Source organism: Channa argus, unplaced genomic scaffold (assembly GCF_033026475.1).
Source record: "Channa argus isolate prfri unplaced genomic scaffold, Channa argus male v1.0 Contig016, whole genome shotgun sequence".
Taxonomy (NCBI): domain Eukaryota; kingdom Metazoa; phylum Chordata; class Actinopteri; order Anabantiformes; family Channidae; genus Channa; species Channa argus.
Genome location: NW_027125235.1, coordinates 223395 through 237624, shown reverse-complemented (window position 1 = coordinate 237624; position 14230 = coordinate 223395). Strand labels below are relative to the sequence as shown.

The 14230-nt window shown below is 55.6% G+C and overlaps 27 non-coding genes across 27 annotated transcripts; all 27 read left to right on the top strand.

Annotated features, from left to right (window-relative positions):
- Nucleotides 1-176: 176 nt before the first annotated feature.
- Nucleotides 177-367, top strand: LOC137114054 (U2 spliceosomal RNA). The gene has a single exon (XR_010913169.1). It is a non-coding gene; the product is annotated as a U2 spliceosomal RNA (small nuclear RNA).
- Nucleotides 368-918: 551 nt separating this feature from the next.
- Nucleotides 919-1034, top strand: LOC137113502 (U5 spliceosomal RNA). Its single transcript, XR_010912630.1, has one exon. It is a non-coding gene; the product is annotated as a U5 spliceosomal RNA (small nuclear RNA).
- A 181-nt stretch (nt 1035-1215) lies between these two features.
- On the top strand, nt 1216-1406 carry LOC137114053 (U2 spliceosomal RNA). Its single transcript, XR_010913168.1, has one exon. It is a non-coding gene; the product is annotated as a U2 spliceosomal RNA (small nuclear RNA).
- A 551-nt stretch (nt 1407-1957) lies between these two features.
- Nucleotides 1958-2073, top strand: LOC137113501 (U5 spliceosomal RNA). Its single transcript, XR_010912629.1, has one exon. It is a non-coding gene; the product is annotated as a U5 spliceosomal RNA (small nuclear RNA).
- Nucleotides 2074-2254: 181 nt separating this feature from the next.
- On the top strand, nt 2255-2445 carry LOC137114052 (U2 spliceosomal RNA). Its single transcript, XR_010913167.1, has one exon. It is a non-coding gene; the product is annotated as a U2 spliceosomal RNA (small nuclear RNA).
- Nucleotides 2446-2996: 551 nt separating this feature from the next.
- LOC137113500 (U5 spliceosomal RNA) lies at nt 2997-3112 on the top strand. Its single transcript, XR_010912628.1, has one exon. It is a non-coding gene; the product is annotated as a U5 spliceosomal RNA (small nuclear RNA).
- A 181-nt stretch (nt 3113-3293) lies between these two features.
- On the top strand, nt 3294-3484 carry LOC137114294 (U2 spliceosomal RNA). The gene has a single exon (XR_010913401.1). It is a non-coding gene; the product is annotated as a U2 spliceosomal RNA (small nuclear RNA).
- A 552-nt stretch (nt 3485-4036) lies between these two features.
- LOC137113499 (U5 spliceosomal RNA) lies at nt 4037-4152 on the top strand. The gene has a single exon (XR_010912627.1). It is a non-coding gene; the product is annotated as a U5 spliceosomal RNA (small nuclear RNA).
- A 593-nt stretch (nt 4153-4745) lies between these two features.
- On the top strand, nt 4746-4861 carry LOC137113992 (U5 spliceosomal RNA). The gene has a single exon (XR_010913108.1). It is a non-coding gene; the product is annotated as a U5 spliceosomal RNA (small nuclear RNA).
- Nucleotides 4862-5042: 181 nt separating this feature from the next.
- Nucleotides 5043-5233, top strand: LOC137114051 (U2 spliceosomal RNA). The gene has a single exon (XR_010913166.1). It is a non-coding gene; the product is annotated as a U2 spliceosomal RNA (small nuclear RNA).
- A 551-nt stretch (nt 5234-5784) lies between these two features.
- On the top strand, nt 5785-5900 carry LOC137113498 (U5 spliceosomal RNA). Its single transcript, XR_010912626.1, has one exon. It is a non-coding gene; the product is annotated as a U5 spliceosomal RNA (small nuclear RNA).
- A 181-nt stretch (nt 5901-6081) lies between these two features.
- Nucleotides 6082-6272, top strand: LOC137114116 (U2 spliceosomal RNA). The gene has a single exon (XR_010913228.1). It is a non-coding gene; the product is annotated as a U2 spliceosomal RNA (small nuclear RNA).
- Nucleotides 6273-6824: 552 nt separating this feature from the next.
- On the top strand, nt 6825-6940 carry LOC137113496 (U5 spliceosomal RNA). The gene has a single exon (XR_010912624.1). It is a non-coding gene; the product is annotated as a U5 spliceosomal RNA (small nuclear RNA).
- Nucleotides 6941-7121: 181 nt separating this feature from the next.
- LOC137114050 (U2 spliceosomal RNA) lies at nt 7122-7312 on the top strand. Its single transcript, XR_010913165.1, has one exon. It is a non-coding gene; the product is annotated as a U2 spliceosomal RNA (small nuclear RNA).
- A 551-nt stretch (nt 7313-7863) lies between these two features.
- LOC137113824 (U5 spliceosomal RNA) lies at nt 7864-7979 on the top strand. The gene has a single exon (XR_010912945.1). It is a non-coding gene; the product is annotated as a U5 spliceosomal RNA (small nuclear RNA).
- A 181-nt stretch (nt 7980-8160) lies between these two features.
- LOC137114049 (U2 spliceosomal RNA) lies at nt 8161-8351 on the top strand. The gene has a single exon (XR_010913164.1). It is a non-coding gene; the product is annotated as a U2 spliceosomal RNA (small nuclear RNA).
- Nucleotides 8352-8902: 551 nt separating this feature from the next.
- On the top strand, nt 8903-9018 carry LOC137113495 (U5 spliceosomal RNA). Its single transcript, XR_010912623.1, has one exon. It is a non-coding gene; the product is annotated as a U5 spliceosomal RNA (small nuclear RNA).
- Nucleotides 9019-9199: 181 nt separating this feature from the next.
- Nucleotides 9200-9390, top strand: LOC137114048 (U2 spliceosomal RNA). Its single transcript, XR_010913163.1, has one exon. It is a non-coding gene; the product is annotated as a U2 spliceosomal RNA (small nuclear RNA).
- A 551-nt stretch (nt 9391-9941) lies between these two features.
- LOC137113494 (U5 spliceosomal RNA) lies at nt 9942-10057 on the top strand. The gene has a single exon (XR_010912622.1). It is a non-coding gene; the product is annotated as a U5 spliceosomal RNA (small nuclear RNA).
- Nucleotides 10058-10238: 181 nt separating this feature from the next.
- LOC137114046 (U2 spliceosomal RNA) lies at nt 10239-10429 on the top strand. Its single transcript, XR_010913161.1, has one exon. It is a non-coding gene; the product is annotated as a U2 spliceosomal RNA (small nuclear RNA).
- A 551-nt stretch (nt 10430-10980) lies between these two features.
- LOC137113493 (U5 spliceosomal RNA) lies at nt 10981-11096 on the top strand. Its single transcript, XR_010912621.1, has one exon. It is a non-coding gene; the product is annotated as a U5 spliceosomal RNA (small nuclear RNA).
- A 181-nt stretch (nt 11097-11277) lies between these two features.
- On the top strand, nt 11278-11468 carry LOC137114045 (U2 spliceosomal RNA). Its single transcript, XR_010913160.1, has one exon. It is a non-coding gene; the product is annotated as a U2 spliceosomal RNA (small nuclear RNA).
- A 551-nt stretch (nt 11469-12019) lies between these two features.
- LOC137113492 (U5 spliceosomal RNA) lies at nt 12020-12135 on the top strand. The gene has a single exon (XR_010912620.1). It is a non-coding gene; the product is annotated as a U5 spliceosomal RNA (small nuclear RNA).
- Nucleotides 12136-12316: 181 nt separating this feature from the next.
- On the top strand, nt 12317-12507 carry LOC137114044 (U2 spliceosomal RNA). Its single transcript, XR_010913159.1, has one exon. It is a non-coding gene; the product is annotated as a U2 spliceosomal RNA (small nuclear RNA).
- Nucleotides 12508-13058: 551 nt separating this feature from the next.
- On the top strand, nt 13059-13174 carry LOC137113491 (U5 spliceosomal RNA). The gene has a single exon (XR_010912619.1). It is a non-coding gene; the product is annotated as a U5 spliceosomal RNA (small nuclear RNA).
- Nucleotides 13175-13355: 181 nt separating this feature from the next.
- On the top strand, nt 13356-13546 carry LOC137114043 (U2 spliceosomal RNA). Its single transcript, XR_010913158.1, has one exon. It is a non-coding gene; the product is annotated as a U2 spliceosomal RNA (small nuclear RNA).
- Nucleotides 13547-14097: 551 nt separating this feature from the next.
- Nucleotides 14098-14213, top strand: LOC137113490 (U5 spliceosomal RNA). The gene has a single exon (XR_010912618.1). It is a non-coding gene; the product is annotated as a U5 spliceosomal RNA (small nuclear RNA).
- The last annotated feature ends 17 nt before the right edge of the window (nt 14214-14230 follow it).

The window sequence follows — 14230 nt, the reverse complement described above, 5'->3', positions numbered from 1 at the left end:
TGAGTTTGTCAAACGTCGAAGCAGCTGTGTCCGTTGAGAGGTCGGCCTGTGCAAAGAGAGCACGGCCGTGGGTGGGTGCTCAGCAGCGGCCAGTGTTACGTCCAGTTAACAATACTGCACCGCGACACTTGAGAAGTGTCAGAGGAGGTTGGCTCAGGCAGCAAAGAGTGGGGGTCATCGCTTCTCGGCCTTTTGGCTAAGATCAAGTGTAGTATCTGTTCTTATCAGTTTAATATCTGATATGTCCTCTACACGGGGACAACTTATTAAACGGATTTTTAGAACCGGGAGCTGAAAAAGGGGCTTGCTCCGTTCACTCCACGCATCGACCTGGCCTTGCAGTGCCGCTGGGAACGGTGCAGCCTTCTCTCCACCTGTGGACAAAAAAAAAAAACTTGCTCAGCTTTTCAGGGCGTGAGCCAAATGGGACGGCCGCCGGGGGTCACGCTAAGTACCCCTGCCGACTTAGTGGCGGCTTCTCGGTAGGCTCCTTTGGTTTTTGTCTTCTTGCAATTACGCTTTGTCAGCCATGACAACTGGCCGAAAAGTGCAGCGCGCCACAGCAAGGTGTAGCAACAACAGGGCCCCCGTGCGCGTTCTGCATTTCCCCCTGCAGGCATAGGGGGCAACGTTTCCATCCCGCCACAGGGCCCGTTTACCGCTCCCCGCGTTGCCCGTCTCCTTTTCTCGCTCCTCGCTCAAGATCTGCAAGCAGCTGAGCGTTTGCTAGCCCGCCTGGAAAAGGCAGGATCTTAGTCTGTCCGCAATCTGATTGGCTCGGCCAAAGGGCCGGGGCGGCCTCAGGGAAATGGGAGCTGCCTGGGAAATGGAACGCCTCGCAAGCCGAGAAGGGGGTTCCGCGAAGGTGGTGAGTGGTGCGACGAGGGACTTCGGCCCCACACGAAGGCAGGAGCGTCCTTACTCTGGTTTCTCTTCATCACGCACAAGTCTTTCGCCTTTTACTAAAGACTTCCGTGGAGAGGAATACCAATGAGTTAAATTCCATTTTTGGCAGGCTTTGCCTTCTGGCAGAGCCCTGTGAGTTTGTCAAACGTCAAAGCAGCTGTGTCCGTGGAGAGGTCGGCCTGTGCAAAGAGAGCACGGCCGTGGGTGGGTGCTCAGCAGCGGCCAGTGTTACGTCCAGTTAACAATACTGCACCGCGACACTTGAGAAGTGTCAGAGGAGGTTGGCTCAGGCAGCAAAGAGTGGGGGTCATCGCTTCTCGGCCTTTTGGCTAAGATCAAGTGTAGTATCTGTTCTTATCAGTTTAATATCTGATATGTCCTCTACACGGGGACAACTTATTAAACGGATTTTTAGAACCGGGAGCTGAAAAAGGGGCTTGCTCCGTTCACTCCACGCATCGACCTGGCCTTGCAGTGCCGCTGGGAACGGTGCAGCCTTCTCTCCACCTGTGGACAAAAAAAAAAAACTTGCTCAGCTTTTCAGGGCGTGAGCCAAATGGGACGGCCGCCGGGGGTCACGCTAAGTACCCCTGCCGACTTAGTGGCGGCTTCTCGGTAGGCTCCTTTGGTTTTTGTCTTCTTGCAATTACGCTTTGTCAGCCATGACAACTGGCCGAAAAGTGCAGCGCGCCACAGCAAGGTGTAGCAACAACAGGGCCCCCGTGCGCGTTCTGCATTTCCCCCTGCAGGCATAGGGGGCAACGTTTCCATCCCGCCACAGGGCCCGTTTACCGCTCCCCGCGTTGCCCGTCTCCTTTTCTCGCTCCTCGCTCAAGATCTGCAAGCAGCTGAGCGTTTGCTAGCCCGCCTGGAAAAGGCAGGATCTTAGTCTGTCCGCAATCTGATTGGCTCGGCCAAAGGGCCGGGGCGGCCTCAGGGAAATGGGAGCTGCCTGGGAAATGGAACGCCTCGCAAGCCGAGAAGGGGGTTCTGCGAAGGTGGTGAGTGGTGCGACGAGGGACTTCGGCCCCACACGAAGGCAGGAGCGTCCTTACTCTGGTTTCTCTTCATCACGCACAAGTCTTTCGCCTTTTACTAAAGACTTCCGTGGAGAGGAATACCAATGAGTTAAATTCCATTTTTGGCAGGCTTTGCCTTCTGGCAGAGCCCTGTGAGTTTGTCAAACGTCAAAGCAGCTGTGTCCGTGGAGAGGTCGGCCTGTGCAAAGAGAGCACGGCCGTGGGTGGGTGCTCAGCAGCGGCCAGTGTTACGTCCAGTTAACAATACTGCACCGCGACACTTGAGAAGTGTCAGAGGAGGTTGGCTCAGGCAGCAAAGAGTGGGGGTCATCGCTTCTCGGCCTTTTGGCTAAGATCAAGTGTAGTATCTGTTCTTATCAGTTTAATATCTGATATGTCCTCTACACGGGGACAACTTATTAAACGGATTTTTAGAACCGGGAGCTGAAAAAGGGGCTTGCTCCGTTCACTCCACGCATCGACCTGGCCTTGCAGTGCCGCTGGGAACGGTGCAGCCTTCTCTCCACCTGTGGACAAAAAAAAAAAACTTGCTCAGCTTTTCAGGGCGTGAGCCAAATGGGACGGCCGCCGGGGGTCACGCTAAGTACCCCTGCCGACTTAGTGGCGGCTTCTCGGTAGGCTCCTTTGGTTTTTGTCTTCTTGCAATTACGCTTTGTCAGCCATGACAACTGGCCGAAAAGTGCAGCGCGCCACAGCAAGGTGTAGCAACAACAGGGCCCCCGTGCGCGTTCTGCATTTCCGCCTGCAGGCATAGGGGGCAACGTTTCCATCCCGCCACAGGGCCCGTTTACCGCTCCCCGCGTTGCCCGTCTCCTTTTCTCGCTCCTCGCTCAAGATCTGCAAGCAGCTGAGCGTTTGCTAGCCCGCCTGGAAAAGGCAGGATTTTAGTCTGTCCGCAATCTGATTGGCTCGGCCAAAGGGCCGGGGCGGCCTCAGGGAAATGGGAGCTGCCTGGGAAATGGAACGCCTCGCAAGCCGAGAAGGGGGTTCCGCGAAGGTGGTGAGTGGTGCGACGAGGGACTTCGGCCCCACACGAAGGCAGGAGCGTCCTTACTCTGGTTTCTCTTCATCACGCACAAGTCTTTCGCCTTTTACTAAAGACTTCCGTGGAGAGGAATACCAATGAGTTAAATTCCATTTTTGGCAGGCTTTGCCTTCTGGCAGAGCCCTGTGAGTTTGTCAAACGTCAAAGCAGCTGTGTCCGTGGAGAGGTCGGCCTGTGCAAAGAGAGCACGGCCGTGGGTGGGTGCTCAGCAGCGGCCAGTGTTACGTCCAGTTAACAATACTGCACCGCGACACTTGAGAAGTGTCAGAGGAGGTTGGCTCAGGCAGCAAAGAGTGGGGGTCATCGCTTCTCGGCCTTTTGGCTAAGATCAAGTGTAGTATCTGTTCTTATCAGTTTAATATCTGATATGTCCTCTACACGGGGACAACTTATTAAACGGATTTTTAGTACCGGGAGGTGAAAAAGGGGCTTGCTCCGTTCACTCCACGCATCGACCTGGCCTTGCAGTGCAGCTGGGAACGGTGCAGCCTTCTCTCCACCTGTGGACAAAAAAAAAAAAACTTGCTCAGCTTTTCAGGGCGTGAGCCAAATGGGACGGCCGCCGGGGGTCACGCTAAGTACCCCTGCCGACTTAGTGGCGGCTTCTCGGTAGGCTCCTTTGGTTTTTGTCTTCTTGCAATTACGCTTTGTCAGCCATGACAACTGGCCGAAAAGTGCAGCGCGCCACAGCAAGGTGTAGCAACAACAGGGCCCCCGTGCGCGTTCTGCATTTCCCCCTGCAGGCATAGGGGGCAACGTTTCCATCCCGCCACAGGGCCCGTTTACCGCTCCCCGCGTTGCCCGTCTCCTTTTCTCGCTCCTCGCTCAAGATCTGCAAGCAGCTGAGCGTTTGCTAGCCCGCCTGGAAAAGGCAGGATCTTAGTCTGTCCGCAATCTGATTGGCTCGGCCAAAGGGCCGGGGCGGCCTCAGGGAAATGGGAGCTGCCTGGGAAATGGAACGCCTCGCAAGCCGAGAAGGGGGTTCCGCGAAGGTGGTGAGTGGTGCGACGAGGGACTTCGGCCCCACACGAAGGCAGGAGCGTCCTTACTCTGGTTTCTCTTCATCACGCACAAGTCTTTCGCCTTTTACTAAAGACTTCCGTGGAGAGGAATACCAATGAGTTAAATTCCATTTTTGGCAGGCTTTGCCTTCTGGCAGAGCCCTGTGAGTTTGTCAAACGTCAAAGCAGCTGTGTCCGTGGAGAGGTCGGCCTGTGCAAAAAAAAATAACTTGCTCAGCTTTTCAGGGCGTGAGCCAAATGGGACGGCCGCTGGGGGTCATGCTAAGTACCCCTGCCGACTTAGTGGCGGCTTCTCGGTAGGCTCCTTTGGTTTTTGTCTTCTTGCAATTACGCTTTGTCAGCCATGACAACTGGCCGAAAAGTGCAGCGCGCCACAGCAAGGTGTAGCAACAACAGGGCCCCCGTGCGCGTTCTGCATTTCCCCCTGCAGGCATAGGGGGCAACGTTTCCATCCCGCCACAGGGCCCGTTTACCGCTCCCCGCGTTGCCCGTCTCCTTTTCTCGCTCCTCGCTCAAGATCTGCAAGCAGCTGAGCGTTTGCTAGCCCGCCTGGAAAAGGCAGGATCTTAGTCTGTCCGCAATCTGATTGGCTCGGCCAAAGGGCCGGGGCGGCCTCAGGGAAATGGGAGCTGCCTGGGAATTGGAACGCCTCGCAAGCCGAGAAGGGGGTTCCGCGAAGGTGGTGAGTGGTGCGACGAGGGACTTCGGCCCCACACGAAGGCAGGAGCGTCCTTACTCTGGTTTCTCTTCATCACGCACAAGTCTTTCGCCTTTTACTAAACACTTCCGTGGAGAAGAATACCAATGAGTTAAATTCCATTTTTGGCAGGCTTTGCCTTCTGGCAGAGCCCTGTGAGTTTGTCAAACGTCAAAGCAGCTGTGTCCGTGGAGAGGTCGGCCTGTGCAAAGAGAGCACGGCCGTGGGTGGGTGCTCAGCAGCGGCCAGTGTTACGTCCAGTTAACAATACTGCACCGCGACACTTGAGAAGTGTCAGAGGAGGTTGGCTCAGGCAGCAAAGAGTGGGGGTCATCGCTTCTCGGCCTTTTGGCTAAGATCAAGTGTAGTATCTGTTCTTATCAGTTTAATATCTGATATGTCCTCTACACGGGGACAACTTATTAAACGGATTTTTAGAACCGGGAGCTGAAAAAGGGGCTTGCTCCGTTCACTCCACGCATCGACCTGGCCTTGCAGTGCCGCTGGGAACGGTGCAGCCTTCTCTCCACCTGTGGACAAAAAAAAAAAACTTGCTCAGCTTTTCAGGGCGTGAGCCAAATGGGACGGCCGCCGGGGGTCACGCTAAGTACCCCTGCCGACTTAGTGGCGGCTTCTCGGTAGGCTCCTTTGGTTTTTGTCTTCTTGCAATTACGCTTTGTCAGCCATGACAACTGGCCGAAAAGTGCAGCGCGCCACAGCAAGGTGTAGCAACAACAGGGCCCCCGTGCGCGTACTGCATTTCCCCCTGCAGGCATAGGGGGCAACGTTTCCATCCCGCCACAGGGCCCGTTTACCGCTCCCCGCGTTGCCCGTCTCCTTTTCTCGCTCCTCGCTCAAGATCTGCAAGCAGCTGAGCGTTTGCTAGCCCGCCTGGAAAAGGCAGGATCTTAGTCTGTCCGCAATCTGATTGGCTCGGCCAAAGGGCCGGGGCGGCCTCAGGGAAATGGGAGCTGCCTGGGAAATGGAACGCCTCGCAAGCCGAGAAGGGGGTTCCGCGAAGGTGGTGAGTGGTGCGACGAGGGACTTCGGCCCCACACGAAGGCAGGAGCGTCCTTACTCTGGTTTCTCTTCATCACGCACAAGTCTTTCGCCTTTTACTAAAGACTTCCGTGGAGAGGAATACCAATGAGTTAAATTCCATTTTTGGCAGGCTTTGCCTTCTGGCAGAGCCCTGTGAGTTTGTCAAACGTCAAAGCAGCTGTGTCCGTGGAAAGGTCGGCCTGTGCAAAGAGAGCACGGCCGTGGGTGGGTGCTCAGCAGCGGCCAGTGTTACGTCCAGTTAACAATACTGCACCGCGACACTTGAGAAGTGTCAGAGGAGGTTGGCTCAGGCAGCAAAGAGTGGGGGTCATCGCTTCTCGGCCTTTTGGCTAAGATCAAGTGTAGTATCTGTTCTTATCAGTTTAATATCTGATATGTCCTCTACACGGGGACAACTTATTAAATGGATTTTTAGAACCGGGAGCTGAAAAAGGGGCTTGCTCCGTTCACTCCACGCATCGACCTGGCCTTGCAGTGCCGCTGGGAACGGTGCAGCCTTCGCTCCACCTGTGGACAAAAAAAAAAAAACTTGCTCAGCTTTTCAGGGCGTGAGCCAAATGGGACGGCCGCCGGGGGTCACGCTAAGTACCCCTGCCGACTTAGTGGCGGCTTCTCGGTAGGCTCCTTTGGTTTTTGTCTTCTTGCAATTACGCTTTGTCAGCCATGACAACTGGCTGAAAAGTGCAGCGCGCCACAGCAAGGTGTAGCAACAACAGGGCCCCCGTGCGCGTTCTGCATTTCCCCCTGCAGGCATAGGTGGCAACGTTTCCATCCCGCCACAGGGCCCGTTTACCGCTCCCCGCGTTGCCCGTCTCCTTTTCTCGCTCCTCGCTCAAGATCTGCAAGCAGCTGAGCGTTTGCTAGCCCGCCTGGAAAAGGCAGGATCTTAGTCTGTCCGCAATCTGATTGGCTCGGCCAAAGGGCCGGGGCGGCCTCAGGGAAATGGGAGCTGCCTGGGAAATGGAACGCCTCGCAAGCCGAGAAGGGGGTTCCGCGAAGGTGGTGAGTGGTGCGACGAGGGACTTCGGCCCCACACGAAGGCAGGAGCGTCCTTACTCTGGTTTCTCTTCATCACGCACAAGTCTTTCGCCTTTTACTAAAGACTTCCGTGGAGAGGAATACCAATGAGTTAAATTCCATTTTTGGCAGGCTTTGCCTTCTGGCAGAGCCCTGTGAGTTTGTCAAACGTCAAAGCAGCTGTGTCCGTGGAGAGGTCGGCCTGTGCAAAGAGAGCACGGCCGTGGGTGGGTGCTCAGCAGCGGCCAGTGTTACGTCCAGTTAACAATACTGCACCGCGACACTTGAGAAGTGTCAGAGGAGGTTGGCTCAGGCAGCAAAGAGTGGGGGTCATCGCTTCTCGGCCTTTTGGCTAAGATCAAGTGTAGTATCTGTTCTTATCAGTTTAATATCTGATATGTCCTCTACACGGGGACAACTTATTAAACGGATTTTTAGAACCGGGAGCTGAAAAAGGGGCTTGCTCCGTTCACTCCACGCATCGACCTGGCCTTGCAGTGCCGCTGGGAACGGTGCAGCCTTCTCTCCACCTGTGGACAAAAAAAAAAAACTTGCTCAGCTTTTCAGGGCGTGAGCCAAATGGGACGGCCGCCGGGGGTCACGCTAAGTACCCCTGCCGACTTAGTGGCGGCTTCTCGGTAGGCTCCTTTGGTTTTTGTCTTCTTGCAATTACGCTTTGTCAGCCATGACAACTGGCCGAAAAGTGCAGCGCGCCACAGCAAGGTGTAGCAACAACAGGGCCCCCGTGCGCGTTCTGCATTTCCCCCTGCAGGCATAGGGGGCAACGTTTCCATCCCGCCACAGGGCCCGTTTACCGCTCCCCGCGTTGCCCGTCTCCTTTTCTCGCTCCTCGCTCAAGATCTGCAAGCAGCTGAGCGTTTGCTAGCCCGCCTGGAAAAGGCAGGATCTTAGTCTGTCCGCAATCTGATTGGCTCGGCCAAAGGGCCGGGGCGGCCTCAGGGAAATGGGAGCTGCCTGGGAAATGGAACACCTCGCAAGCCGAGAAGGGGGTTCCGCGAAGGTGGTGAGTGGTGCGACGAGGGACTTCGGCCCCACACGAAGGCAGGAGCGTCCTTACTCTGGTTTCTCTTCATCAAGCACAAGTCTTTCGCCTTTTACTAAAGACTTCCGTGGAGAGGAATACCAATGAGTTAAATTCCATTTTTGGCAGGCTTTGCCTTCTGGCAGAGCCCTGTGAGTTTGTCAAACGTCAAAGCAGCTGTGTCCGTGGAGAGGTCGGCCTGTGCAAAGAGAGCACGGCCGTGGGTGGGTGCTCAGCAGCGGCCAGTGTTACGTCCAGTTAACAATACTGCACCGCGACACTTGAGAAGTGTCAGAGGAGGTTGGCTCAGGCAGCAAAGAGTGGGGGTCATCGCTTCTCGGCCTTTTGGCTAAGATCAAGTGTAGTATCTGTTCTTATCAGTTTAATATCTGATATGTCCTCTACACGGGGACAACTTATTAAACGGATTTTTAGAACCGGGAGCTGAAAAAGGGGCTTGCTCCGTTCACTCCACGCATCGACCTGGCCTTGCAGTGCCGCTGGGAACGGTGCAGCCTTCTCTCCACCTGTGGACAAAAAAAAAAAACTTGCTCAGCTTTTCAGGGCGTGAGCCAAATGGGACGGCCGCCGGGGGTCACGCTAAGTACCCCTGCCGACTTAGTGGCGGCTTCTCGGTAGGCTCCTTTGGTTTTTGTCTTCTTGCAATTACGCTTTGTCAGCCATGACAACTGGCCGAAAAGTGCAGCGCGCCACAGCAAGGTGTAGCAACAACAGGGCCCCCGTGCGCGTTCTGCATTTCCCCCTGCAGGCATAGGGGGCAACGTTTCCATCCCGCCACAGGGCCCGTTTACCGCTCCCCGCGTTGCCCGTCTCCTTTTCTCGCTCCTCGCTCAAGATCTGCAAGCAGCTGAGCGTTTGCTAGCCCGCCTGGAAAAGGCAGGATCTTAGTCTGTCCGCAATCTGATTGGCTCGGCCAAAGGGCCGGGGCGGCCTCAGGGAAATGGGAGCTGCCTGGGAAATGGAACGCCTCGCAAGCCGAGAAGGGGGTTCCGCGAAGGTGGTGAGTGGTGCGACGAGGGACTTCGGCCCCACACGAAGGCAGGAGCGTCCTTACTCTGGTTTCTCTTCATCACGCACAAGTCTTTCGCCTTTTACTAAAGACTTCCGTGGAGAGGAATACCAATGAGTTAAATTCCATTTTTGGCAGGCTTTGCCTTCTGGCAGAGCCCTGTGAGTTTGTCAAACGTCAAAGCAGCTGTGTCCGTGGAGAGGTCGGCCTGTGCAAAGAGAGCACGGCCGTGGGTGGGTGCTCAGCAGCGGCCAGTGTTACGTCCAGTTAACAATACTGCACCGCGACACTTGAGAAGTGTCAGAGGAGGTTGGCTCAGGCAGCAAAGAGTGGGGGTCATCGCTTCTCGGCCTTTTGGCTAAGATCAAGTGTAGTATCTGTTCTTATCAGTTTAATATCTGATATGTCCTCTACACGGGGACAACTTATTAAACGGATTTTTAGAACCGGGAGCTGAAAAAGGGGCTTGCTCCGTTCACTCCACGCATCGACCTGGCCTTGCAGTGCCGCTGGGAACGGTGCAGCCTTCTCTCCACCTGTGGACAAAAAAAAAAAACTTGCTCAGCTTTTCAGGGCGTGAGCCAAATGGGACGGCCGCCGGGGGTCACGCTAAGTACCCCTGCCGACTTAGTGGCGGCTTCTCGGTAGGCTCCTTTGGTTTTTGTCTTCTTGCAATTACGCTTTGTCAGCCATGACAACTGGCCGAAAAGTGCAGCGCGCCACAGCAAGGTGTAGCAACAACAGGGCCCCCGTGCGCGTTCTGCATTTCCCCCTGCAGGCATAGGGGGCAACGTTTCCATCCCGCCACAGGGCCCGTTTACCGCTCCCCGCGTTGCCCGTCTCCTTTTCTCGCTCCTCGCTCAAGATCTGCAAGCAGCTGAGCGTTTGCTAGCCCGCCTGGAAAAGGCAGGATCTTAGTCTGTCCGCAATCTGATTGGCTCGGCCAAAGGGCCGGGGCGGCCTCAGGGAAATGGGAGCTGCCTGGGAAATGGAACGCCTCGCAAGCCGAGAAGGGGGTTCCGCGAAGGTGGTGAGTGGTGCGACGAGGGACTTCGGCCCCACACGAAGGCAGGAGCGTCCTTACTCTGGTTTCTCTTCATCACGCACAAGTCTTTCGCCTTTTACTAAAGACTTCCGTGGAGAGGAATACCAATGAGTTAAATTCCATTTTTGGCAGGCTTTGCCTTCTGGCAGAGCCCTGTGAGTTTGTCAAACGTCAAAGCAGCTGTGTCCGTGGAGAGGTCGGCCTGTGCAAAGAGAGCACGGCCGTGGGTGGGTGCTCAGCAGCGGCCAGTGTTACGTCCAGTTAACAATACTGCACCGCGACACTTGAGAAGTGTCAGAGGAGGTTGGCTCAGGCAGCAAAGAGTGGGGGTCATCGCTTCTCGGCCTTTTGGCTAAGATCAAGTGTAGTATCTGTTCTTATCAGTTTAATATCTGATATGTCCTCTACACGGGGACAACTTATTAAACGGATTTTTAGAACCGGGAGCTGAAAAAGGGGCTTGCTCCGTTCACTCCACGCATCGACCTGGCCTTGCAGTGCCGCTGGGAACGGTGCAGCCTTCTCTCCACCTGTGGACAAAAAAAAAAAACTTGCTCAGCTTTTCAGGGCGTGAGCCAAATGGGACGGCCGCCGGGGGTCACGCTAAGTACCCCTGCCGACTTAGTGGCGGCTTCTCGGTAGGCTCCTTTGGTTTTTGTCTTCTTGCAATTACGCTTTGTCAGCCATGACAACTGGCCGAAAAGTGCAGCGCGCCACAGCAAGGTGTAGCAACAACAGGGCCCCCGTGCGCGTTCTGCATTTCCGCCTGCAGGCATAGGGGGCAACGTTTCCATCCCGCCACAGGGCCCGTTTACCGCTCCCCGCGTTGCCCGTCTCCTTTTCTCGCTCCTCGCTCAAGATCTGCAAGCAGCTGAGCGTTTGCTAGCCCGCCTGGAAAAGGCAGGATCTTAGTCTGTCCGCAATCTGATTGGCTCGGCCAAAGGGCCGGGGCGGCCTCAGGGAAATGGGAGCTGCCTGGGAAATGGAACGCCTCGCAAGCCGAGAAGGGGGTTCCGCGAAGGTGGTGAGTGGTGCGACGAGGGACTTCGGCCCCACACGAAGGCAGGAGCGTCCTTACTCTGGTTTCTCTTCATCACGCACAAGTCTTTCGCCTTTTACTAAAGACTTCCGTGGAGAGGAATACCAATGAGTTAAATTCCATTTTTGGCAGGCTTTGCCTTCTGGCAGAGCCCTGTGAGTTTGTCAAACGTCAAAGCAGCTGTGTCCGTGGAGAGGTCGGCCTGTGCAAAGAGAGCACGGCCGTGGGTGGGTGCTCAGCAGCGGCCAGTGTTACGTCCAGTTAACAATACTGCACCGCGACACTTGAGAAGTGTCAGAGGAGGTTGGCTCAGGCAGCAAAGAGTGGGGGTCATCGCTTCTCGGCCTTTTGGCTAAGATCAAGTGTAGTATCTGTTCTTATCAGTTTAATATCTGATATGTCCTCTACACGGGGACAACTTATTAAACGGATTTTTAGAACCGGGAGCTGAAAAAGGGGCTTGCTCCGTTCACTCCACGCATCGACCTGGCCTTGCAGTGCCGCTGGGAACGGTGCAGCCTTCTCTCCACCTGTGGACAAAAAAAAAAAACTTGCTCAGCTTTTCAGGGCGTGAGCCAAATGGGACGGCCGCCGGGGGTCACGCTAAGTACCCCTGCCGACTTAGTGGCGGCTTCTCGGTAGGCTCCTTTGGTTTTTGTCTTCTTGCAATTACGCTTTGTCAGCCATGACAACTGGCCGAAAAGTGCAGCGCGCCACAGCAAGGTGTAGCAACAACAGGGCCCCCGTGCGCGTTCTGCATTTCCGCCTGCAGGCATAGGGGGCAACGTTTCCATCCCGCCACAGGGCCCGTTTACCGCTCCCCGCGTTGCCCGTCTCCTTTTCTCGCTCCTCGCTCAAGATCTGCAAGCAGCTGAGCGTTTGCTAGCCCGCCTGGAAAAGGCAGGATCTTAGTCTGTCCGCAATCTGATTGGCTCGGCCAAAGGGCCGGGGCGGCCTCAGGGAAATGGGAGCTGCCTGGGAAATGGAACGCCTCGCAAGCCGAGAAGGGGGTTCCGCGAAGGTGGTGAGTGGTGCGACGAGGGACTTCGGCCCCACACGAAGGCAGGAGCGTCCTTACTCTGGTTTCTCTTCATCACGCACAAGTCTTTCGCCTTTTACTAAAGACTTCCGTGGAGAGGAATACCAATGAGTTAAATTCCATTTTTGGCAGGCTTTGCCTTCTGGCAGAGCCCTGTGAGTTTGTCAAACGTCAAAGCAGCTGTGTCCGTGGAGAGGTCGGCCTGTGCAAAGAGAGCACGGCCGTGGGTGGGTGCTCAGCAGCGGCCAGTGTTACGTCCAGTTAACAATACTGCACCGCGACACTTGAGAAGTGTCAGAGGAGGTTGGCTCAGGCAGCAAAGAGTGGGGGTCATCGCTTCTCGGCCTTTTGGCTAAGATCAAGTGTAGTATCTGTTCTTATCAGTTTAATATCTGATATGTCCTCTACACGGGGACAACTTATTAAACGGATTTTTAGAACCGGGAGCTGAAAAAGGGGCTTGCTCCGTTCACTCCACGCATCGACCTGGCCTTGCAGTGCCGCTGGGAACGGTGCAGCCTTCTCTCCACCTGTGGACAAAAAAAAAAAACTTGCTCAGCTTTTCAGGGCGTGAGCCAAATGGGACGGCCGCCGGGGGTCACGCTAAGTACCCCTGCCGACTTAGTGGCGGCTTCTCGGTAGGCTCCTTTGGTTTTTGTCTTCTTGCAATTACGCTTTGTCAGCCATGACAACTGGCCGAAAAGTGCAGCGCGCCACAGCAAGGTGTAGCAACAACAGGGCCCCCGTGCGCGTTCTGCATTTCCCCCTGCAGGCATAGGGGGCAACGTTTCCATCCCGCCACAGGGCCCGTTTACCGCTCCCCGCGTTGCCCGTCTCCTTTTCTCGCTCCTCGCTCAAGATCTGCAAGCAGCTGAGCGTTTGCTAGCCCGCCTGGAAAAGGCAGGATCTTAGTCTGTCCGCAATCTGATTGGCTCGGCCAAAGGGCCGGGGCGGCCTCAGGGAAATGGGAGCTGCCTGGGAAATGGAACGCCTCGCAAGCCGAGAAGGGGGTTCCGCGAAGGTGGTGAGTGGTGCGACGAGGGACTTCGGCCCCACACGAAGGCAGGAGCGTCCTTACTCTGGTTTCTCTTCATCACGCACAAGTCTTTCGCCTTTTACTAAAGACTTCCGTGGAGAGGAATACCAATGAGTTAAATTCCATTTTTGGCAGGCTTTGCCTTCTGGCAGAGCCCTGTGAGTTTGTCAAACGTCAAAGCAGCTGTGTCCGTGGAGAGGTCGGCCTGTGCAAAGAGAGCACGGCCGTGGGTGGGTGCTCAGCAGCGGCCAGTGTTACGTCCAGTTAACAATACTGCACCGCGACACTTGAGAAGTGTCAGAGGAGGTTGGCTCAGGCAGCAAAGAGTGGGGGTCATCGCTTCTCGGCCTTTTGGCTAAGATCAAGTGTAGTATCTGTTCTTATCAGTTTAATATCTGATATGTCCTCTACACGGGGACAACTTATTAAACGGATTTTTAGAACCGGGAGCTGAAAAAGGGGCTTGCTCCGTTCACTCCACGCATCGACCTGGCCTTGCAGTGCCGCTGGGAACGGTGCAGCCTTCTCTCCACCTGTGGACAAAAAAAAAAAACTTGCTCAGCTTTTCAGGGCGTGAGCCAAATGGGACGGCCGCCGGGGGTCACGCTAAGTACCCCTGCCGACTTAGTGGCGGCTTCTCGGTAGGCTCCTTTGGTTTTTGTCTTCTTGCAATTACGCTTTGTCAGCCATGACAACTGGCCGAAAAGTGCAGCGCGCCACAGCAAGGTGTAGCAACAACAGGGCCCCCGTGCGCGTTCTGCATTTCCCCCTGCAGGCATAGGGGGCAACGTTTCCATCCCGCCACAGGGCCCGTTTACCGCTCCCCGCGTTGCCCGTCTCCTTTTCTCGCTCCTCGCTCAAGATCTGCAAGCAGCTGAGCGTTTGCTAGCCCGCCTGGAAAAGGCAGGATCTTAGTCTGTCCGCAATCTGATTGGCTCGGCCAAAGGGCCGGGGCGGCCTCAGGGAAATGGGAGCTGCCTGGGAAATGGAACGCCTCGCAAGCCGAGAAGGGGGTTCCGCGAAGGTGGTGAGTGGTGCGACGAGGGACTTCGGCCCCACACGAAGGCAGGAGCGTCCTTACTCTGGTTTCTCTTCATCACGCACAAGTCTTTCGCCTTTTACTAAAGACTTCCGTGGAGAGGAATACCAATGAGTTAAATTCCATTTTTGGCAGGCTTTGCCTTCTGGCAGAGCCCTGTGAGTTTGTCAA